At 39.6% G+C, this 25,614-nt stretch overlaps 1 protein-coding gene across 3 annotated transcripts in view; it reads left to right on the top strand.

The window, feature by feature from the left end:
• Positions 1-25,614, top strand: part of RELN (reelin) — a 276,616-nt gene that overhangs the window by 43,836 nt on the left and 207,166 nt on the right. The gene's annotated exons all lie outside the window — the stretch shown is intronic.

Here is a 25,614-nt window from a genome sequence, read left to right on the forward strand (position 1 = left end):
TTGTTTTAAACAGCCATTTCTAAATTGTGTGACATTTTGTATGAACTGAAGCATTTATCCCAAAGCCTCTAACTGTTTCTTGGGCTGAAAACCTGTTTCCTTTAAGCTTACGTCAACCTACTTTTCCATTCAGTTTATGGCATATTTCTTAAAACCAGAACGCTGGTCAAGATATTTTATACAACCAATTATTTACCAAGTCCAAAAAGCAGAATTTTAGTAAAAGGGGTATGATAGCCTTTGCAGATTTATCATGTTTTTCAGGTTCTGCTGTAGCCCTCAGCAGTAGCAGCTATGCTAAGGACAAACATTTTTTAAATAATCCCTTCTAAGTTTGTGCAAGTAATTGACAGCTATACCTTCTGCAGTTTGTTATTTGGTAGCATTTTTTATATCCTTACAAATAATAGTAACAATTGCATTCCTCCAATTGGAGGAACTCAGTGACCCTAACAAGCAGTCTATGGTGAAGGTACAAAAACAGGTACCAGTCACACGGGACACCAACTGCACTGCACTTGCAGTAGCATATTTAAATGCTAATTTGTCTTCTGGACAGAATTCAGTACTTTCTTCATAATAACCTCTCATGGTACTTACTTTTGTTATAATGCATGTAGAACATGAGTGGTCTGGGCATTTGAGTGTCATCCAGCAGACAGACATTTGCTTGTAAATGAAAGAATGTAATGTAAATAGCACATTATTTAAAACTGTACTGAGGGGTAATTTGAGAAGGGCTTTGCTTCTGTGGATAACACCACCATTCAACCTCAGACTTTTTGCTCAGCCTTTCAAAGGGAAGAGCATGGCTGGCACAGGTATTTCATGCCTTGTGCAAAAGGCACTGAAAGCTTCTCTTTTCTGGAAGAATTTGTGCTGTTGTTTCTCCTTTCCCACTGTACTGTTTACAGGATGAATAAGATCTGATGGAGTAAGCAAGACAGAAAGTAATTATCAATATGAAATTTCTGGGATGTTCAAGTTACTGACAAGCTATTACCTATAAGTGTTTGTATCACATCATTGGGCAGATCATGGCAAACTCACTGGGCAAAGTATACAGGTCATGTTTAATTACATGTAAGCTTTTAAGAATGACAATTAAGCAACATTTTAAGAACCTAAATACCTTGTGCATTTACAAAGAATGTCTGTATTTTTCCCTAAATTTGTATTTTCATTTGTAGAATAAGGCTGTTTCAGTTGATGTTTTATTGAGACAGATGTTAAAGTAACATGTGATGTGTGACAGGTAAAACAATGTGGCCTTCTTTAACTTGCCATGGGTCATTCTCTAGCTCTTGATGTGTTACTTTGACCATTCTGTCACTGTAAGATAACCAAAAATTAAACTGGTGACATGTGTGTTCTCTATCCAAAAGAAACTCCAAGCCTGGAAAAATCCAAAAGGCAAAGTGATGCAAAAACAGTCATGCAGAGTTGGACCTACTTCATTTTGCTCATCAATACAAATTCTCAAATATCATGCCTGGGGAGATCTGATGCTCTGCCTTGAACATGCCTCCATTTATGTCAGAGAAAAAGTGCTGCCATCTCTGAATTTTTTTTTTTTTTTTTTTTAACTTTCTGTGGGTAAACTGTAGGGTCAGTTGTGTTACAGTGTTAGCTACAAAATATTTTAAGTAAAAGTCTCATTTTTCTGTTTTCTTTGCTACTTCCTAAGCTTGTATATACATTGAAAAAACAAAAGAACCAATCCAAATGTTTCATAACAGATGATGCTCTTGTGCAGTGTCTTTGAAGTCACAGTAAAAAGCCAACAGTGAAGAAAAATGGCAATGGCTTTTAAATGCAATTTTATATGAATGCTCAATCTATGATGTACTGATGGCTCCCAGGACTAAGAAATGCATAAACTTTTCCTATCTCTACCTTGCAGTGAGAGATGAGAAGGCTGGCCTCTTCCAAAAAGCATTTATCATGTAAATGATATGCTTCTAAAAATTATTTGATAGTTTTAAAAAGTAACAATATTTTAAAATCCACCATTTTCAGTAAAAAAATAGAGCAGTCTCCACAGTATTTAATATGTTGTTTAGTAGAATAGTAGGTGGGAGTGACATTGTTTGGTTTTCTGAAGAAAACATAAAGCGCTTTCTCCAGAAACCCTGAATCCATCTGTTGTGTCATCATTTCCAATCAGCAAAGAAGCTGTTTCTCTTTTGAGGCAAGTGATTGTGATATTCCTGTTAGATTTAGCTTGCTGGAAATTATTATTTTTTTTAATGTTGAGGACTAGTCAGGTTCAGAGACCTCAATTCAAACATTTATATGGTTTACCATAGATTAGGTGGGGGTGGGGCGCAAAGCTGGGCCTTTAAAACCTGAAGATAGTAGTATTCTGAAATTGGGTTGATAGTGGTTGCTTCTGGTGCAGGAAAGAATATTTTTTCTCCCTTGCAATATTACTATTGAAATGCTCTTGTCTGTCTCACACAGGAGGTCACGATAGATTATCATAATCTTCCAGACTGCCCAACAATTTGAAGTCTCCCTAACATACATATATGTCTCTTCTGTGCTATGAGTTAATGTGTTGTGACTACAATTATCTTTTACCAATTTAGGAAGTTGCTTGATGGAGACACAATCATTGTCAGTTACCACAGTTAACCACGTCAAGAAGCTTTGAAGAAGAAAAGAAAAAATATTTTAATTCTTAAGGTTATGTTTTCTTTCTTCTTCAGTACACATTGTGTAGGCAAAGAAATAGTTCCTGATTTCCTCTGTGGGATTACACTGACATGAAGCTCCCAAACTTTTATTTGGGAGACCTAACAATTTTTTGGTGCGAAATGTGTGAAGTTTTGGGTATAAAAGTTGATAGTGGTCATAAATAATAATGTTTTGTCCCAGGCTGAAGTATTCTCTGGGTTCAGATAAAGGTAAAACTAAAATTGTAAAACTAAATTTATAATTGGGATCAAACATAAGTGTGTTGAAATTTGACTAAGCAAGGTGGGAGGATCCTTTAGTAAAGAAATTATCCTTAAAAGTAGCTTTTAAGAAGACTGTTTCTTTCTTCATTAGATTCCCTGATACAACAGATACCCTCAGCTGCATCTCTCCAGTGTCATTTCCACTTTCCTTTCCTGATCAGTGTGGTGTGTACGTGGAAATGTTCCCACATCTTTCAGTGTTGTTGGCTGAAGGGCAATCCCACTCTTTGCATCCCCTCAGTAGCCCTCAGTTTATTCACACCCTGTCCATCTCTGGAGTCACATTTTGGACTTCTGTGGGATCTCTTTATCCATCAGTGTTTTCCTTTCTTCTGCTTTTGTCTCTCAGGCTTCTTGTTGGTGTTTGGCCTTTTTTTTGACAGCTTGGGTCATCTGGCTGTGCTCTGGGGTTTATCAGCCCACCAAGACTGATCTCCCATACAGTCATTTAGGGGCTCTCAGTGCTTGGCTTAGTCCAAATATAGAAGAGGAAAGTGAGAGGCAGGAGTACTAAAAAAAATGTTACAAAGCTACAAATGTGGTGGTGGGTTTGATGGGAATGATTGCTTGCAAATGAGAGTAACGATAAATAGTTTGGTGGGTGGCAGGGGAGCCACTCTGTAGCTTGGCATAAGTATGAAAATACCGCATGGCTGCTCCAAAGCTGTGTGCTTTGGAAAGCAGGGAGCAGGGAGCACGGCATAGTTCCTACAATTAAAGGAGAAGATTACAGCCTAATCCCTCAGCAGTGATAAGGAGCGCTATGAGCTGAGGACCTGAATCTGTCTCATTACACAGGATCATCCTGGTGACAGGCGGGCTGAGCAGACACATGTGCTGGGCTGCGTACATCAAAGCTTGCCTTTGACCTGCCACTCACACTGCATCTCCAGTTCTTCCCAAGGCTTTCTGGCTCCCTGGTAGCTTTTCACATGATGAATACATGACAAATTATATTTAAGTTTGGTGTAATTAGTTTCCTACAAACTGTGGTGGGAAACAGCCTTCTAGCTAAGCCCCCCAAAACCTAATTTTATGCAAAATCATAATCACTACACCAATGTGCACCTTTTAGTGAATGTGGAATTAACAAGTAATTTCATGGTAACATTTATATATGCATTAACCTTCCAACCTAAATTGCAAAGGTCCTCTTAGAAGTCTGTAGGTTCTATTGTAGTAGAGACAGTGGACTCCAAATTCTCATTACGCTGGAAAGTGTTGCCATAGGCCTAACTGGATAACAAAAATTTTTTGTTTATATTCTGTGTAGGTTTACACAGCTTGTAATTTGCAATCTTTTAAAACAGATAACCCCATTCTACTGTCAGGTCATAAACTCCTCATGAAATTTAGGTTTTGTTTAGCTGTGTGGGATACTTTATAAGAAACTAGGAGAGTGATATTACCTGGAAACATTTTAGTGCCTGAACTTTCATCTTCTTTTGCTAGAAAGCAAAAAATAGAAGATGAAAGCGATATTGCAGTCTTTTCTCTTTTGCAATTCTTTGTTTCTATATCATGAATGTGATCATACATATTTTAAGTAATACATTGACTCTCTGGGATTTAAAAAAAATGAGTAGTTAAAAATATTCTTTGAAATATGGTGAATAATACATTTCCTAGAGGAAATCCTGGAAAGAGCAATTGCCAGATATAATGTAATACCATATAAATTATCTTATACTCTTTTCTTTTTACTGTTCTATTGCCTTTCAACAGGATTAAAGCAGCCTTCAAATAATCCTCTGCTGGGTATTTTGGTTACATATGTGATTGCATAGCCAACGAAAACCCCCTCTCAATTTATAGAGGAAGGATCATTTTGATTTGGATCTGTATGGGTTGGGAACTGGGGAAAAGGAAAAGAGTGGTTTCCAGGTCCTATATCCCTTTCACTCTGAGCAGGCTTAGGGCAGAATTACTGTAGGCAGTGCTGCTGATGCTGGTTTCATCTCCAGATGAAGAAGGGCAAGGAGGGTGCCTGGGTGGCTGAAGGACACCCACAGTGTTAAGTCCAAGGGGGTACCACAGACAATGTGCCCCAGCTCTGTCAGCACATGGGTCTGGACCATGCATTGGAAGCATCCAAGGCTCCTCCTGATCCTGGATGGGGTTTGGGGTTTTGAGCTTTCAGAGGCTTGGTTTTGGCATCAGTTTATGCTCAAACACTGATGCTTCAGGGACAATGTTTTACTTTCAGATTTTGACATATAAAGGAAAATATCCCCCACTAACATTGTGAGATGGAAAAAGGCCAACTGTTGCATTTTCTTGTTAGGTGAGCCTATAAAATTGATCCCCCCTGCTCAGTCTGCCTCTCTGTGCTTGCTCATAGCTCTAAAAAGTAAGGAACAGTCGGCAAATGACAGCTCTTAAAAAAAGTTTTCGGCTATGTACATGCTACTGATCTTGAAGTGCTTGAAGTGCAGTTTTCTAACTTAACTGAAATTGCTGTAGATCCCTGGTCTACTTTGTGACAAGCCAAATGGGCTCCAGGACCCTCCCTTCACACCAGAGATATTTGCCAGAAACCAAACAGATGGTAAACTAGGAAGAAATGACCCTCGGCATTCTCATTAGAACAGTTGGGGAAATTTTAATAGGGCCCTGTTTGCCTTGTGCTGTATCTAATACCCTTTGAACTGCCACTTTTTCTTTTTTTTTCTTTGTTACAAGTCAGCTACTGCCATGTATATTTTGATAGGGATTATCAAATACAATTTGCCCAGAAGATGTAGCAGCCCTCCACTGCTAATTAGCAAAGTTTAAATAATCACTGAGTTCTGGAATAATTGGAAAGAAACAGTGATTTTTCTGCCAATGTATAATTACCAATTAACAGGAAGATAAAATATCTGTATAGCAGTCATATCTTGGAGAATTTGTTAACAGTCAATTAAATAGTGAGTTGATGCCAAACTGACATTGGTCAAGAAAGTTTACATTTGAGCTTAGTTTTAAGATACTTCCACCTACAAATGGTATGTAAGGAAACCATAATGATGATAAAACTTTGAAAGTCTGTGTGCCATAATGTTTAATTACTACTTAATTGTCTTCATGGCCAAAAGTTGACCATTTCTGCAAGTGATTGGCTATCATATGTGCCTTGTGGAAAGGGTTTCAGCTTTATTAATACAACATATATCCGTTATCATGGCATAGGCAGGTAATTACCCATGCTTGCCTGACAAGGAACTCTTTCCCCAAGTATTTTAACTGCTGAGGAAGAAAATTCCCCACATATAGTTGGATTAGACAGACACCAATGCTCCAAGGTTGAAGGAACAAGTTCACTGGAGAGGGAGCCTACACAGAAAATACTTAAACTGGCCTTTAGTCTAGTTTCACCCAGTCCAATCACCCTGAACACTTTCATCCTTTTCTACAACAGCTCTTGGACTTGTCAGGTTTGCCTAACTCCAGTCATGGCAGCAGCAGCAGCTATTGGACATCAAAATCCAATTTTGCCTAATCTCTTGAGAAGCTCTGAGCTAGTCCACAATTTATTTCAAATGTCTGAAAGCATTACGAAGATGACAGTAGAACACTCCAAGCCTTTAACCTTTTAAATACACCAGTAGCTCCTGCTAGCACTTGTGTGGTTAAGGCTGAAAAGGATAATGAACCTCTTAGAGGTGTAGCACATGTAATATTTCTTGTATTTCTTAGCTCTGAATAGTGGGTGCAGGTGTGTTTAATCCTACAGGCAACACTTAAGGCTTTGCAGATGAGATCGGAGTGATGACTGCACTGGAGACACAGAGGAACATTCTCCATGTGCCAGTGCTTGTAAAGGGGCCTCTAGAGTTTTTAAACAAGAAAATGCCTTTAGAAATACTTTTACACAGCCAAAACCAGAGTGCTAATTGAAGTGTTGGGGCCAATTTTGGTCCAATTTAGCAAGTACGTTTATTCAGTAGTGATTTTTTTTTCAGGTTTTATATACATCCATTTTTTTTCCCCCTGGGTGGCCAGGAAATGGTATGGGGAAAAGCTAGAGAATAATTGAATTTTAATGTGATTTTTTCAATTGCTTCCTAATTTTTTATAAAATGCATGTAGTAAAAAAAATGATGTAATAGTTTGTGATCTGATTGGTGTTTTTGCTACCCCTCATACCTCTGAGAATACTCCTGATTCCAATAAGGCAAGGATTTCATTCAAAATACATTAAGACATTAAATATTCATTGTGACAGGTTGGTGATTTTTATTTATACCAATATTTATTGAAAGTAATTTGAAACACTTTTTGAACTGTGCAAATTGTAGGTCCTTTAATAATGGAAAATAATATATAAATAGGTACACACACCCCTATCTATAGAGACATATGCATTTATTCCTCACTCTCCTTTTTTCATCCTGATTTCAAGTACCATGTTCAACCAGTGCACTTTGAGCGCTGTTAACCAACATATTCCAAATTTTTATGTTTTGTAAAAAAGTTGATGCCCCTTAGAAAAGGACCTGGGGGTGCTGGTCCACAGTCAGCTGACCATGATCAGTGTGTGCCTGGCTGGCCAAGAAGGCCAATGGCATCCTGGCTTGTACCAGCAATAGTGTGGCCATCAGGACCAGGCAGTGATTGTCCCTCTGTACTTGGCACTGGTGAGGCCGCACCTTGAATCCTGTGTTCAGTTTTGGGCCCCTCACTACAAGAAGGACATTGAGGTGCTGGAATGAGTTCAGAGAAGGGAACAGAGCTGGGGCAGGGTCTGGAGCACAGGTCTGATGAGGAGCAGCTGAGGGAGCTGGGGGTGTTCAGCCTGGAGAAAAGGAGGCTCGGGAGAGCCTTAGCACTCTCTACAACTGCCTGAGAGGAGATTGTGATGAGGTGGGAATCAGTCTCTTCTCCCAGGCAGCAAGTGACAGGAAAAGGAGAAACAGCTTCAGGTTGTGCCAAGGGATGTTTAGATTGGGTATTAGGAAAAATTTCTTCATTGAAAGGGTAGTTAAACATTGAAAGAGGCTCCTCAGGGAAGTGGTAGAGTTGCTATGCCTGGAAGTATAAAAAAAATTAGTAGACGTGACATGGTTTAGTGGGCGTGTTAGTATTTGGTTAAAAGTTGGACTTGATTTTAGAGATGTTTTGTAACCTTAATGATTTTATGAGTCTAAATCTTACCTTAAAATCCATCTTTGTTTTTATAATGGGTAAATCACTCTTGTTTGCCATGGATTAGAGAAACGTCACTGTATGACTCAATTCTCTTTTGTTACTGTTTTATTTTCTTAGCAATAACATTTGTCCTATTTGTTCACCAGCTAGAGTGTGATCTGTAAAGCAAGGACTTTCTTCTCTATTATTCTCTACAGACATGCTGGCACAATAAAACCCAATCTTTACTGTTCATGACTGTTATTATAATACAGATAATAGCGCAGAAAAGTCAAGGAAAAATGATTTAAGCCTTCATTGATTGCAATAACAATAACAAAATACTTTCCTCTCTAAAAGATGTTGTCATTATGCCTTGAGAGCTACATTCAGCTGGATTGACAGGCTGGAGTTGCATGGTAACTTGTAGTAACAGAGAGGTATCTTTAATAAATTTGGAGGAAAAGGCCATCATCTAGAAATTTAGGGCCATCTTAAAATTGCATTCTGTGTGCGTATGCTTCACAATAGATCAAGCAATAGTTCCCATGGCTGCATGATCTTCACACTGCCAGTGTGCCTGCCTGCATAGCTTCTTGTCCAGAGCCTGGTTCTGTGATGCCTCATTGTCGTGTGTTGTGCTGTGACAATCAGTCAGAGCCTCCTCTCCTGACTTTCTGGCTGTGCCAGGCCTATTATTTTCCCCACATTTTGTGTTTGTCAGGATGCAATAGCATATTCAAGCAGAAATTACTGAGCTCTTGGACTTCATCAGTTAAGATGCATTGAAGCCTCTTGCAAATGTGAAGTGGTATTGGGAAATTGTTTTTATCATAATTTTGAAGACAAGTTTGTAAACTAATTTCTGGCATATTATGACAAACAAATGTCATCAGACTGCTTCCCCCATATCTGCCAATTTGCCGCATTTCGAAGTGGAGTTGATTATGTGTGGTGAAAAATCAGGCTTACAGGAAAATGGAGCCCTCTGTTAAATCCTGATCATCACCTGTCCTACCAGTTGAATTCACTGTTTTCTTGTCCTTTGTCGGTGTTGTGACTGATAATCATTTGTGTGTTTTCAGAGATGGTTCACAAGAAAAATCTGCTCCAAGTCTGCTAAAAGGAATATCCCAATTTTCAAGAATATACCAGCAAAAGGCGATTGCTGTTTGTAGGGAGTGATTGGTAGGGTTGCATCTTTATCAGATGCTAAAATACATGAACTAGAGCAGGAGTTTACCAGGTTCATGCTGGCAGTGGGAGCAGGGCCAGCTCCTCACTCTCCTGGGGCATAGGAGGGAAGAGCAGGGTCTCCCCATGCTGCTCCAGCTCAGCTATCACTGGCACTGATGGCAGGTGGAGAGAAGAAGGGATTTTGCCTTTGCATGGGCAAGGTCATTCTTACAGCTTTTGCTGTAGCTAAAAGGGGTATTTGCTGATTACTGAGCTTAGAAAATTTTGGGTTAGTTTGAAATGAAATTTGTAAAGTATCTAAAATGCACTTGCTCATAAGTGAACATCACTTCACAGGAGCCTGTCAGTCCAGTCCTCCTTGCTACAAAATCCCCAAGAAGAAAAAGTGCAGACCTTCACATGAAGTCCTTACTCCTTGGAGGAGGGTTGCTCCTCAGTCCCGCTCTGCTGGATTTTATTACTGAATGAATTCCATTATTCCAGTGTTGTCATGTCAGTCTGGGTGTGGCTTTGCACCTTACTTTTTAAAGTTCTTGAAAGAGAGGCAGAAAAAATGATGATTTTCAATTTCTTTAACAAAATATGTGTGTTAATACTTTAATAGTTCATCTGATGTTTGAGTTTCATTGTTTTTGGTGACCTACTGGACATACTGTCATTTGAACACTGGCTTTTGCTTCTGAAAAGAAAGGAAATATGTCTTTTAGGTCAAAACTATAAGTTCAAGATATTGAAATCCTTAAGCAAGGATTTATTTAAATTTATCAAATGAGTCAATCTACTGTAATTCTTGCCTCATTTCAACCCTTAGGAATAATAATGCAATTATTAAAATTGGTGAAGTTTGTAACAAAAGCAATTGTATCTTCATAAGCCTTAGCTTGATCTGTTTGAGTGCTCACACTCAAAAAATACCTTTAGAAGAAATGCAGTGGATACACAAGTACTCATTGCAGGAAAGTAAAGATACTTTGCAGCTGTGTGAGACAGTTGGATTTCTTTCCAGATAACATCAAATTAAACAGCTGAATGCTGACAGATCTTGTGATGTTTTGGGAAAATGTAATGTTGTTCAAAGCACTTTCACTGAGCTCTAGTTTATTTAAATAAAACTATTTAAATAATTACTTGACAAGGCTATTTTGGCAGCATTACAGCAAGTAATGAAACATTTTGCATAGCAGTTTATTAATAAAGTCAGTATTTTTATTCTCTATCACTCTGAGATTTGCTATATGTCTGCTTCTGGATAAACTAGTGACACAAATATTTTGTGACACTGGAGTCATAGTCCAGTCATATAGCATCATAGTCACCTTGACAGTCTCTGACATGCTGGAAGGATGATGTAATTATTAGAAGGCTGAATCAATAAGTGCTAACAGCATTAGCTCTTAAGATGAAGAATATGAACATTAAAGAAGTCTAGATTAAAAAAAAATCTTTAAGAACTGTTTCATCCTGGAAGTTTTAATTTTTAGAAGGATTAAGTTTATATTTTTAATTTTGATGTGAATAGTGAATTTCCTGAAATATACCATCTGCTTGCTCAGCAAATGTATACATTAAGCTTATCATTTTCTCCCTGTAAGTGTAATTTTGCTATTTTTAGATTCCATAATGAAGGTCTTGGTAGAGACTTCTCCTTGTTATCTACCAATTTAAATTTATCACTGAGTATGTAATAAGTAATATCACAGGCACTAGTGACCACCCAGTAGTCATAATTCACTCAAACAGGCAGCTTTGTGATAACCTTTGCTTAAGGAGGGCAAAGATGTAATGAAGTCTTTAAAAAACCTTCAGTCATAATCTGCCAAGAGTTCAACCAAGTAAACTCAAATGTACTTTAGCTGCAATTTTCCCTAAGACTATCAAAGAGGTGTGTGCTAGCTTCTGATGGAAGTTTGGGTAAAGATTTATCATGAGTATGGAATTCAGATTTGCTCTGAACAATTTATCAGATAGATGTGATAATCAAAAGGACTTTTGCTTAGCATGGGACAAATAGATGTTTATTTGTTCTCCACTTAAATATGCTGAGCAGGATATGTAAAATTCAGTAACATTCTCTATCCTGGAAACATTTATGAGGAATTTAGTTGCTGATTTTTTAAATTTCATTCTTAAAACCAGGACAGTTTAGGGTTTTCTTCTGTGCTTTACTCCTAGGTGGATCTCCTCAGCCTATTTCTGAGCATCCTTCCATTAGGGACTTCATTTTTGCTGTGTACAGCTTGGAGACCTTGGCTGTCTGGCTCAGGCATTCACACACAACCATGCCTTCAGGTGCCCTGTTTTCCAAGGACTGATTGAAATGCAAAGTACTTCTGGAGATGCAATTTTCTGATGCTCGCTGCTGTTTATCCAGAGGAGTTTTGAAAGACATCTGTCATACTCAGTTATGGCAGGGTATTGTGGTGAGCACTTTACACAAAAAAACCCCCTAGATTCAGGGAACTCATGGGGTGGGACAGATGGGCTCATGGACACTGAGGGACTTTGTAAACTAGAATATTTCACTACATAGGATTTTGATTTAATAGCATATACAGCATTTTAAATTTAATTGATTGGGATGTTCCCTAGAAATCTAGCTTTTAAGATCTAAGCTGTCATGATAAGAGATATATAAAGTTTGTTATAAGTGTGCAATAGTCCATGGGAAAAAAGCTGTCTACCTCAACTATGTTATGAGAATATTAAAAGTTTAATACAAAGAAGTTGGTGGCATAGTATCTCTGGCCCATAGCAGAGGGCTTCCATCTGGTAAAACTGTGATCACAGAATCATCATATAATGGCCTGGTTTGGAAGAGACCCTAAAGATCCAATTGCTGCTGCCATAGGCAGGGACACCTCCCACTAGACCTAGCTCAAAGCCCCATCCAACCTGGCCTTGGACATTTCTAGGGATGGGGCATCCACAACTTCTCTGGGCAACCTGTTCCAGACTCCCACAGCAAAGAATTTCTTTCTAATGTCTGAACTAAACTTGCTCTCAGTTTGAAGCCATTCACCTTCGTCTTGTCACCACATGCTCTTGTACATGTTCTGTCTCCATCTTTATTGTAGGCTCCCTTCAGGTATTGGAAAGCTTCCATAAGGTCTCCCTGGAGCTTTCTCTTCTCTGGGCTGAACAGCCCAAATTCTCTCAGCCTGACTTCAGAAGAGAGGTGCTCCAACCCTCTGACCATTATTTGTGTCTCTCCTCAGGACTTGGTCCAACAGATCAATGCTCTTCCAGTGCTGAGAGCCCCCAGGCTGGATGCAGCACTGCAGGTGGGGTCTCACCAGAGCAGAGCAGAGGGGCAGAATCCCCTCCCTTGCCCTGCCTCCCACACTGCTGGGGACGCAGCCCAGGACATGTTTGGATTTCTGGGCTGCAAGTGCACATTGCTGATCATGTCCAGCTTTTCTCCCTCCAGCCCCGCCAAGTGCTTCTTGGCAGGGCTGCTCTCCATCTGTTCATCCCCCAGCCTGTATTGATACTGGAGGTTGATTAATTACTTTAGTTAATATCCAAAGCATGAATTTACAAATCAGTCAGAAGGGATGGGCTGTGGTGCTTGTCCTTTAAGTAAAATGCTATTAAAACTCTGACTCTGGATAAGAACCCTTCTTGTACCTTCCCCAAAGATGAGGTAAGGTCAGCCTACAACTGGTTAATTTTCTTTGGCTGGTGACGCATGGAGATTTAATGTCCTAAGGTGGACACATGTCCCATGCCATGGGCTGACCGACCTCCACTGTCTGTGAGGAGCCAAGACCCTTCACTCATGCACAGGCACGTCTGCATTGTCTGTGTCTGGGGCCGAGTCCCACCCTGGCTTTTCTCCTTCAGAGACTCAGGGTATTGTCTGGTTTTGATAACAAACAGCTTCATGGTTTAGCTTTGGGAATAGCTAAAGTGCAGTGCAGCTACAGTGTCCTTTAAACACAGCTTTGAAATTACGGGAAGCAACTTATTTTTTATTTAATAAGTGAACTTATTTAACTGAATTTGTATTTAATGTCACCCAGTTGGCACAGGGTGAGAAAAAGGAGGAAGGGTTACTGTTAACACAACCTGGTTTTATGCTGGCTGTGGAATTCATGTTGTTGCAAACTCTCTGAAGTACTTTCTAAAAAGCTGGTGTAGAAGACTCTTGCCAGGACAAGTGGCTTTTCATGCATTGTTTTATTGACTCACATTTGATGGTTTCTCGTGTATTTAAAGGCTGAATTCCAGTCTCTAGGGAATGACTCAGAAACCATTTAATTTTGAACTGAATTCATTTGCAGTTTCCAACAGAGGCATCTGCTGACCAGTTATGAGAGGGTCTTGGTTCTTCTGTACTACCAATTGTAATCTCGTGACATGGTTTATTTTGAGCCTCCTGTGCTTATACTAGATCTTTTATTATAAAGGAAATATAAATATCTTCAAAAGCAATGCCAGTTATTTAAAAAATCCCACCCAAATATGAAAACATGTGAAAAACTCACTCAAATAGTGCTCACTTTCATGAATCATAGTCTAATAAAAATAACTAAAGATCCTGTTTTGTCTTTATTTTCATTGTTTTCTATAATTGAAAGAAATTTCCTCCTTGTTTTACTAGTAAAAGAAAATGTATTGTATTCCCACTACTTTATTTGTCACAAACCCTCCCTCCCCAAAACATCTTGAAGACAAGTACTTGCACCAGAGAAAAAAACATGAACTCTGGAGTAGTTAAAAATGGGATATAGTCAAGTAGATATTTTCAGAAGAAATAATTGTAGGCATGGTTTTATGGGTTACACAAGCCACATGAACAAGAAACCTTGTTCATGTGAATTATTATTATTATTATTATTATTTTGAATAATTATTATCACTATCATTATTATTATTGAATTAAAACTAAATTTATTGAATTTAGTAATAATTCTAAATACAAGGGAACTTGCACTTGAAATCCCCATCCATCTTATTTGCGGCTTGTTTCTTGAAGTGTTTGGTTGGGTTCTTTTAAATGCAGTTCTACAGTTTTCAGAATAAGAGTGAGAAGCTGTCAATCTAATTAGAGCAGGCATTCAAGAAGTAGTAGGAAGATATAAGTAGTTTAAAAATTATTCTAATGCAAGGGAAAATAGCTTAGAGTCTTCATAAGCAGATTTTGTATTTTTGTGCCCTTAAGACAAATAATAAATCCGAAGGGTTTCAGGAAATCAGTGCAATGAAATGACCTTTTATGATGAACAGAAAGAGTTTGGAAAACAATCTATGAGCATTCTGCAGTTAGATTGTTATTAAAGCACTGCTTCATCACTTCATATGCAACAAGAAAGGTACTTGCAGCAGGATTTATTTAAACAAGGCAGACAACATTAAGTGGAATCACTGTTAGTCAGTGCTAACCTTACTTTGTGGCTGAAGCCATGCTTCCTACTCACATAAAGTGCAAGAGAAACAGTGAATATTCATTTGATATCCAGGTAACTCTTATTTTTGGCAGTATGATCTAAATACTACCTTTTTGTGTATGAACTTTGGTACAAGTCCACATTTTCACTGTAATTTGAGCTTTGCTTTGGAAGAAATAAATGAGTGATTAGTTTTAAAAGTGATTTTCTGACATTAACAGAAAACCTGGAAACAGTGCTGCTTGTAGGTAAATATAATTTTCTATTTTTTAAGTGATGATAAGTTATTAAGACAACAACCTCAGGGCTTGATCACAATTTAAGAATGATGCTGGTTTCAGCAGGCCCTGCAGTTTGGGGTGATTTGGCCCATTTTGGCACATGATCCCTGTGATGCCAGGGACCCATCCCCAGGAGGGAACCTTTCAGTTTGGCTCTGGTCCCTGGTGCTGCAGGAGCCATGACAATGATGCTGTAGCTTGAATGTGTGTGGATTTAAGCTCCATCTTAAAGCTGGTTATAGTCATTTATCTCCTAAATTCCTATTGCAAAATTGTTTCAATGCTTCATTTGCCTAGTGATTAAAAAGGATCTAAATTAGAGTAAATTTATTCAAGTCCAGTTTCAATTCTTTGTTCTTATACCATGGTTGTCTTTTGGCTTAAACAGCTCCTTTACAACCCTGTGATATTTAGTGATAGCAGTCATCCTCTCTCTAAACAAGACAAGCTCTTTCTGTCTCCTTTTGTGACATATTTTACATTCTTCTCATCATCCTAGTAGTCCTTCTCTGCAGCTGCTCCAGCCTAAGTTAATCTTTTTTGAACACAAGCATTCATAATTACACACAATAATTGAAGTGATGTCTTAGCAGTACTTTACCAGCACCGTACTAATACTTCCCACATCGTTACTAGAAATAATTGAGCTGATGCATTCTAGGGCAGTGTTTGTCTTTTTTCACACTGGTAGCTTATTGTCAAACAGTGATTGACTAATGTGAATTGAGCTTTCTCCTCCTCAGTCATTTCTAGCTTATAGCTGAAAGTGTTCTTGTTATTATCTAAAGTGCATGACCTTACATGTTCTACAAGAAGTAAAGAATCCACTTTGTGTACTTCTTTTCCCAGTCATTAATCATACTCTGTTTAAAACTGTGCCTAATTTCTAATTTTAATGTTTCTCCTTTGAACTTCCAGGAGCTGTTTCTTGCTGTGTCTTTAGCAGTGTGTCTGAAAGTCCTTTATTAGGGGATATTTTCTTTATGTTAGGGTAACTTATGTACTGAAATCAAATCACTTTTAAATTTCAACTAGTAATTTATAACCTATAGATATTGAACACTGAGTTCCTAGCGTAAGGGATAATTTTTATATCTAAGGAGAAGGTATATGGCAGATTAGCTTTTTTCCCCCAGACTTTGGAAATTTTCAGCTTCTTTCTAAAACTATGAACCCCAGCAATATGTATTCTTGCAGCCTCAGTTCATAGAATCATAGAATGGTTTGGATGGGAAGGAATCTTAAAGAACAGCTGGTTTCAAACCCCTGCCATGGGCAGGGACAGCATCCCCTAAACAAGGTTCTTCAAAGCCCATCCATGGCCTTGAACACTTTGAGGGATGAGGCAGCCACAGCGTCTCTGGACAATCCATTTTAGTGCCTCACGACCCTCACAGCAAAGAATTGTCCCGTCAATACATGCCCTTGTGAAAAAATTCCTCTCCATCTCTCTCTAGGCCCCTGTTAGGTATTGGAAGGCCACTGTAAGGTCTCCCTGGAGCCCCTTCTCCAGGCTGAACAATCCTAATTGTGCTTCATCCCTCTAATTAATCATCTTTGTGGCACTCCTCTGGACTCACTCCAGCAGGTCCACTTTCTTCCCTTGTTGGGAACCCCAGATCTGGATTCAACACTGCAGGTGGGGTCTCACCAGAGTGGAGCAGAGGGGCAGAATCCCCTCCCTTGATGCGCTGCCCACATTCCTTTTGATGCAGCCCAGGATACGTTTGGCTTTCTGGGCTGCAAGTGCACATTGCTGATCATGTCCAGCCTCTCATCCACCACCTCCCCCAAGTCGTTCTCTTAAGGGCTGTTCTCAATCCACTCTCTACCCAGCCTGTATTTGTGCTTGGAATTGCTCTGATGCAGTGCAAGACCTTGCACTTGATCTTGTTGAACTTCATGAGCAACTTCATGCTCCAATTTCCTCAGGACCCATGGATGCATCTCAGGTCTCATAGACTTGTGCACTTTAAGGTTCCCTAGAGGGTCTCTAACCTGACTTTCTCCTCCAGCAGGTTGTTCTTTGTTCTGCCAATACCTGCCTTTGCCTTCTGCCACTTAGGTCGTGTGGCTGGAGCACTTGCTAGTGAAGACCAAGGCTATGGCACCAGTCCTGTCACCATCTGTTGATTCACCAGAGTGACAGAGAGTGGGTCAGGTTGGCAAATGGGTGCCTCTATTGCTCAGAAGAGAGCTGCCTGCTGGTGTCACCTGCCACCTTTTCTCAGTGGCTCTGTTTGTGGCACAGGGAGCACATGGGGCTGCTTTACTCAGTTCCAGCATCAATCCTGATGTGATGGGACTTTCCTCTTCAGTACTGCAGAGCGGTGAAGTGGTTCTGCACAGGCACCGAAGGCTTTAGGTAAAGTCTCTTCCTCCTGCTGGTCCTTGTTCCTACAGGACTGGGGGAGGAGGATTGTTTTGCTGGTTTTAAGGTAGGTTCAGTTTACCAAATACTCTGTTTACCGTGTTCCATGTGACTAACCTATTCACTATTTGTTTCCACCTGGCCAATGTTTATATCATTAGAAAGTGTCACAGTTGGTGATTTCAGATCTTCCAGATTTCTGACGAAAATGCTGACTAATATTTCATGACAATACTCAAGAAAGTGCTATTCAGTGATGATTTATGAGGGACAGCTGGCTTAAGTGATTCAAGTGCTTAATGCCATAAATGTATGTTTTGTTATTGTTTAGGACTACTTTTGAATATAGCAATATTGTATTTTTAAGTAAAGTGACTCAGGAAAGGCTAAAAATGAAACTAAATCAATCAAACTTGAAAATTAAAATAAAAGTTTCAGAATATTCTGGTTACAAAAGTATTATTTCAGTGAAAACAGATTCTATTATTTTTCTGCTCTGCTAATTAACAATGGAGAAGAGTTGTTATTATGTGAAATTCCGTCAGTTCAACAAGAATTCACTTGATTAATACATGCAGAATAATACATGTTAGTCAAATACTGTTTTCCTCTGAGATCCCATTAAAAAATTGATCAAAGTTTAATTACAACACAGGCCAGCTATGTTTAGATGAGACTGAAAACAACAAGGCCCTTCAAATAATGGGAATGACACAAAGAGAATCAACAATTGTCATGAGCCAAACTGGAATTCTGCAGATTTCAGTCAAATGGCTGAACAATACAGGGAAAGGTGCTCTTTTGCTTATGGCACATTGTAATGAAATGACATTTTTCATTGTCTGTCATTTTAGTTTCAGAAGTCACCTGAGGATTTGAAAGGTTTGTACAGAAGCTCTTGGATTTTGTGAGCATATTATTCTGAGAAAATTGGTGACAGAAAAACCCCTGACCAATATATGCTGGATTTTGTGAACCCTGGGGGTTTGCCTAGGAATTAGCTGTTTGATATTTACTTGGTTCCACTTCTTCTCAAGAAGGAAGGTGAAGATAGCTCTGTCCTGTTGTGAGGACTGTCATTTGAGATCTGCTTGAGGAAGGAAATGGAAGGGATGGGTTGCAGAGAAAATCTGAACAGGGATATTTGAGGTCTACAGACAGTGTGGAAGCAGAGTAGAAAGAATGGGAAGGTAGAGAGGCTGAGGGGAAGGATGTTCGCTGAAGCAATGGGAACAAGGGAGAAGTAAGCATAAGACCAGAGTTCAAATGAACCTGTTCAAATGAAGCTGTTTAAGTCAAAGTATGAACAATTAACCAAAGAACCCAGATGTTGAGTTTGGGGCAGGAAGAACTAGTGTTTTTTTACAAAATGCATAAAAAGTTTGTAAGTCAGCCTTCAATTCACAGTCAACACTCCTGGAATATACTGCAATATGTGGCATAGCTGCATTTTTTAATTGAATGTAACACAGTCCATTGGTGGCCCTTCAGAAAGGAGTGAAGAATAGGATGTTCTTTCTTTGAGTAGTTATAAGGAAGAACCGCATGACCACGCACATCAGAGCTCAGTAAAGCTCCATGGGAAAAGCAAAACCTCAAAGCAAAAGTACTGCTATTCCTGCTTAGACCATCTGACCAAAGAAAGGCCTTTCCTTCAGGAAATATCCTCCGGACAGAGTCTCAGAAGCTCTAAAATAAGATTTTCTATGATATACTGGATTTTAAGATGTATTTTATGTACAAAAAGTAAGTACTGATGGAACAACAGGAGCTCCAGGAAGGAAGCTGTGATCAAACTGGTATATTCTCTAGCAGAGATCCAATTCTAACAGGATAAAGATATCTGATACTGTACTAACTGAATCATTTTTCCTGTAAGAAGACCTATACTGATGTGGAGCACACTTATATCTACATCCATACTTGTACAGATGTAGACGTTTAGCTATTACTTTCTTGTCCAAATGCTCTGAGACATTTCAGGCACAGCTTTGAATATAGCCATACATTCATTTTTTATGAATAAAGCATCACATTAAAACGATCCCCTTCAGCAGCAAAGATTTGAGTCTTGAAGGTTATTCTCAACTTTTCTGTGCTAATATAGCATCTTTTGTTACCTTCACGATTTCAAAGCACTCCAGAGAGAACAAAACCAACCTGCCTCACCCACTATTGTTCAGAGATCTATCATGACCTCTCTGCAATCCAGGCTTTTTGTTCTAAATGTTTTTCTTTGACTAATTTTCAAGTAAATCTTACTTTTTTTCCTACTTCAAAAGTAAATTAGATTTACTGAGGTAGCTATCACTAATGGCATGTTTCTCCTGAAGTAATCCACAGGTTACATGTCTCTGAAAATTGCCATTTGCACAAAGTGAGTAGAATTATTTATAAAAAGATTTTAAAATTCTGAACACCACATCTGCAGTGAATATTGGGAATTTGTTTTAGCTCACAGGCTGTAATCTCTATCAAGAGTCTTTTTTTGATAGTAAAATAAAAGGTGCCTGCTAACAAGACAAAGATTTCTTTCCTTCGTTTTCTTGAAAACGGCTGTATTGTAGGGCTATGTTTGTAGCAGGTATTAAATTTTTTGTTCTCTGTAATCCTTATTATCAAGGAATGCTTGAAAACTGAGTGGGACATAAGTTATAGGTAGTTTTCTGTGGAGCCCATCACAAGCACCCATCTCTCCATGTTGTTTATAAAAGAACTGTAATCATTTCCTGTGTGAAGACTGCCTCATTAAGCATCTAAGGTATAGGTTCAAGTGGTCTGGACCATTCCCATGGGAGCTATCAAGGGCTCAAGTGTTTACTCAGTTTTTATATAAGTTTTACAATTTTATATATTCTTATCAGTAGCTGACTTAAACTGAAATTAGCTGAAAGCCAATTTGGAGCTGCTCACAGGAGTCTAATTATTCAGAAAAGTGATTTCAGCATAACCAAACAATTATCTTAAGATAGCTAGTTCAAGTGGTATAAGCTGTTGGTATGGTTTGGACAGATCTGGGCCTATGTCACACAGTGTGAAGGTCTGTGTATTTGTGTGTGATAAAATGCTTCATTTCCTTAATTTGCTATTTTAAAGGATCTCTTAAATGTATCATTTAAGAATGAACAAGGGAAAAAGAAGCATTCAAAAACTGGAAGATCATACTGCATGCTTTTGGTCTTTCCATCATTACTATTTCTCTATGGCTATGTATTTGAAGCTTAGATGTCATCTCCGAAGAGCGATCTATACTTTGTACTACACTGCATAGAGCTGTGTAAGGAATAATAAAACTGTATGTATCACCCCAGAAAAATAGTACACCCATATACCCAGTAATGGCAGCCCTGGAGCTTCTGACATATTGCCAGGACAGCCTGCAGCTCCAGTTGCGCAACGCTTGTATTTCAAAACATTTAAATGGAAAATAGGTGGAAAACTAAATATGGAAGTTATTTTGAAGTGAAGTATGGTGATTTGTTGAGATAAATTGCAAAATAAAGACCAGGCAGTGTTACAAGTGTGGAGTAGGTAAATTCATTACAGCCACCATAAGTGATGACAAATGTTCTACTATGAATATTTTTTGGGGAAGCAGGACACAGGCATTCCCCACTCCTCCATGCCTTTGTTCACTTGTAGACATGGAGCATCTTCCCCAGGTGGCCACCATGGTGTCATCTTCAGCCTCCCTCTGGAATGCCTCTGTCACCATTTGGGTTCACTTGTATGGCCATGGCTTCAATCTACCCAAGAAGAGATTCAATCAGTACAACATTCTTCCTCAATGATGATTTGGCCACTGCACTAAATAATACTCTGTTAGTTAGCTTTAGGATGCCACATTCTTCCAGATAAAACTATCTGGCATGTTTGGCCCATAGTGGTAGATCAGCTGGAACCTCCCTAATCCATGAAGATTTGTCAAGCATTTATTTACCAGAAACATCCTTTTATATATTAGTTTATCAATGAGCAACAGGATCCAGAAGCACTAACTAAAACAATAGATACCTTCCAAGAAAAACACCAATGCCAGGTTAGAGAACACGGGCATGTGGAGAAGAACTGATATTTGTGAGAGCTGATGTTACAGTGTGAAACAGCAATGTTACAACTGCAAAGTATCTGGAAGTCCCAGAAGAAAACACATCAATTAGCATGCAAGGCAGAGCTGAGATTAATGTAAATTAGGAGACCTTCTCATTTTCTGAACTGCTAATCGGCTTTGAACAAGAAAAAATATATTTGAGACCTTGAGATGGAAAGTTAAATTTCTCCCTTAGTGAAACACACACTTTTTTCATTATTGCAAAACAATAATGAAGGGGGGAACTTCCCAGTAGAGCTGCAGCTCTTCAAGGTATTTTTCTTTTTAAGGGCAGATTAGCGCGTCAAAAAGCAGAGCCATGTTTTATCTTTATATTTTTAGCCTTCTCTTTATACATTAATGGGACTGCAGCTCTCTAGTGTAAGTCCCTTGGGTGTTACTTTGACTTAGCGTATTTTTTAAATCCTTTTTAAAACCACAGTAAAATCTTGGAACATTTATCCTACTACAGTCACAGTGGGGGGCATCAGCTGAGAAAGGCAGGCTTTCAGAAGTGTTCATTCATGGAACTGAAGCAAGCAAGGTTTAAGATTAAATTCAAGCATCTAGTTGATGCAACAGGAGCACCTGGGATGCTCTGCTCACGCTCACACCCCACATCTGGAGTTCAAATATTTTTCCCATTTCCATCCCAAATTCTAAAGTGCAACTCAGACCTTCTTACACATGATCTTTAGTTTGGTGGTGTTCTCATATTTCTGTAGATCTGGATAAAGCTTTCTTCTTTTCAGCAAAACCACGAGTTGATTTGAAAGTTATGCAGTAGAGGGCTCCTGCACCCTATTTCTGTAGCACACTTAATTTTCATGCATGCTGTGATATTGGCTGCTACCACATGGACATTGATTAGGCTTTAGATGTGAATATTGTTTTCTGTTTTCATTTTGTTTTCCATAAGTGCATAGGACACCCAGCACAGTGGGGGCCGCAGCTCCACCAAGTGTGTGGAGCAGTGTGTGCCATTCTGGGGGAAACAGCTCAGCCCTGCCTCTGGGTCAACCCAACAGCAGCTTCATGGACACACCCCCAGGACTATATTTTCAGATCCTATATTGAACATTAAATGAGTGCAGAAGATCAGCCTTTACCATTTAGTCATAAAGTGCTCTTCTGAGGACAAAGACTTCAAAAACTGCAATCTTTTTCTCCAGTAGTTTTGGTTAGCATTGACTGATAGTTTATAAGGGGGTTACTGTTCTCGGTAGCTTGTTTTTATTTGCCTTTCTTATATCTGATCTGAAAGTGCTTTTGCATGTTTAGGATTGATGATGTTTTGTCTAGAAGCAAGTTTCAGGCAAAGGAATAAAATGCAGCATTCCTTTCTTCCCATTCTTGTGACTCTCAACTGACTGTATGTGTTGTCAGATAGAAACAAAACTGCAGTGTTACAATTTTCTGTCTGTGGTATGTATGTCTTAATATATACCATATGGCAGGGGGCAATGCACCAGATTTTTTTTCATGGGTGATTTTTTTTTTTCACTAGAGTAAAAGTAGTGATGTGGGAATGAATTAGTCAAATAATTTGCTCTTCTTCTGAGCTTGTTGGCTGTGATTATTTTTGCTTCTTTTGATGTGTAAAGCTTTGTATTTAGGTTTTGTTTCCTGAAAATTTTTGCTGCTGTTCATGTTTGTTAGCTTGCAACGCATTTTCTGAGGCGTTTTCTTCTGATGGGTGTGTCGCGGGTTCGGTTTGTAACCGGGCGGAAACACCAATTTAGTGTAGTGGTTTGGTCCAAAATACTCATTACTGTTTATCTGCTGTGAGATAAGAATTAGGAGAAATGCAAAACAGGCACCAAACTTGAAAGAATATAAAGAAGTTTATTAACAGACCTAAAAGAAGAAAAAAAAAAAAATACCACCTTCAGAACTCTCCTCCTCCCCCCACCTTCCTCCCTTCTCCCACTGACGATGTGAAAAGACAACCCTTAAGATGTTCAGTCTGTTTACCACTTCCATAATAACCTTGTTCAGTCCATTTAGAAAGAGAAGTCTCTTCTTGCTCATGCTATGAAAACATTATCACAACGAGACAGCCGCCCACTTCCAAATATCGTTCAGTCCATTTAGGAAGAGGAGTCTCTCTGCCTGCGTGTGAGTCCTTTCCCCCGACTTGCAGCTTTTCCCGCAACTGCCTTCGAGGGTCCACTCTTGAAGTTTTTTGGGGTACAATTTTTAAGGTTGAGCCGTTCAGAAACAAAAACAGAGGCCCTTCTCCTTCCCTGGGAGCAAAGGGTCTTCATCATCTTCATCTTTAGGACTATCTCTGGGAGCATCTCTAGGGACTGAGGTTTTCTCCTTTCCCATTTGGAGCAAAAGTCCTCATCTGGTTCATCTCTACGGACTGAGGTTTTCTCCTTTCCCCTTTGGAGCAAAAGTCCTCATCTGGTTCATCTCTCCCTGTCCAAACTTCTCATGAAATTACAGCTGCGTCAGCATCTGCCTATCTCAGCGCAGGTGCTTTTGCTCACGAGTTGAACACTCCACCCCCCATATCTTCATGAAATTACAACAGGATACTCTGATATATCATAGCTTCACAACAGACTTTCAGCTTTAAGCATCTCCTCTCTCTCTTCCCTCAGGTTTTCAGCTCTTCACAGCAATAAAAGGGTTACTCTCACCTCGGCCTTGCAGCTTTGCAGCTGGAATGTTGAATTTTTCTTATCGCAGTGGAGAGGGGGGAGAGCCGAGCCGCTCCGGCTGCCCACGGCAAGGCAGTGGGGGGGGTTCCATGGCTAGAACAGGTCCATCGACCCAGGATGGCCGTGGCCCGGCCCGGCCTGGCCCAAGCAGGGCCTGGCCGGGCCCGCTGACCCCCACACGGGTTCCGCAGCCACCTGTCCCAGCGGCGGAAACGAGAGAGAGCTTGGAGGGGGAGTTTGCCTATTCTTAAATGTGGATCACAGAGGTGATCACAACTTTAAGTGGCTTAGAGAATTGTCCATATTCAAACTGGCCAGCTGATAGGTTCTATCAGTTCCCAGAGGAAACTGTAAGCACCCCTTAGCAAGGACGTCCCTTCCGGGACTATGCTTGCTAACCTATGACAGGGTGCCATTCTGCCTTCAGTGGGCAGAAATTCAGCCTTCTGACAATGCTGCCCTTCTCTTCGTAATATTCTCAACATTATGGTCCATTGCTGACCAGTGGGGGAGAGGCAGTATGAATTGCAAAGATCATTGCACAATTTAAGATAAACCAGGAGGCAAAGTAAATTACTGCACATTTTACAAGGGAAAGGGAACAACTGCCAGACTTTCTGTTTTGTCCTGTAAATTGTAAAAAGAGATGTTAAAGATGCATAGAGAATTAAAGCAACTTCTTGTGTGTTTGTAGAAAAGGAAATGTTCTTCTTTTTTTTTTTTTTGCCAAAAATACCACAGAAGTCTGCAAATCACAGTTGATATTTTTGTTTTGATGAGGAAAAGCATGAGCAAGGAACACTTTGATTTTCAAACTCCAGCTTTACTGAGTACCTGAATATCAAAACTTCTGCCTCTATTCCCCCTGTGCATTTCTCTGGTGACAATGAGGGGAGACTGACTGAGATCACCCTGGTGGGGGTCAGTCAGGTGCTGGTGATGGATGGGATCTCAGCCAGGCTGGCTGTGCCCTCTGGGTTCCCACATCCTGCTGCTGCTACACAGCACACTCACCCTTACACAAATGCTTTAGCCCAGACCTAAAGCCTTATCACCACCACCAGCCTGCCAGCCACAGCAGTCCCAGTTTGGTGCTCCTATGCTATAAAAGCGGTTGATGTAATAGGTTTGTGGCTACAGAGGAGGCAAATCCAGCAGGTTTTGTCCTGAAACATCAGAATATCTGTGGAGAATACAGCTGGTGTACAGGCCTGTGCTTCTTTCCACCACTAATTTGATCCGGGCAGAGATACTGGTGGATTTCAGCCAGCAGCATTGAATTTCAGCATAGTTTCAAAAAAAGAACTCCTGGCAATTGACAATTTTAATTGAAATTCCACCATTCAATTCATAATACCATTTTTCCAGCCTCACTTCTCCCTTAACTCTCCCACCAACTTGGTCGGTGATTTCTCTGCTCTCTCACCCTTTTGCAGAGGCTGAGAATGGCCATGGTGCCCATTATGAAGCTTTATTTATGGTTCTAGTTTTTATATTTATGAATTCTGAGGAATTTGTAGCAAACCAGCAATACTGCATCACTG

The sequence above is a fragment of the Corvus kubaryi genome, unplaced genomic scaffold (genome assembly GCF_017639235.1).
Source record: "Corvus kubaryi isolate FWS band 111438036 unplaced genomic scaffold, C.kubaryi_AGA036_p1.0 137, whole genome shotgun sequence".
In the NCBI taxonomy this organism is placed as follows: domain Eukaryota; kingdom Metazoa; phylum Chordata; class Aves; order Passeriformes; family Corvidae; genus Corvus; species Corvus kubaryi.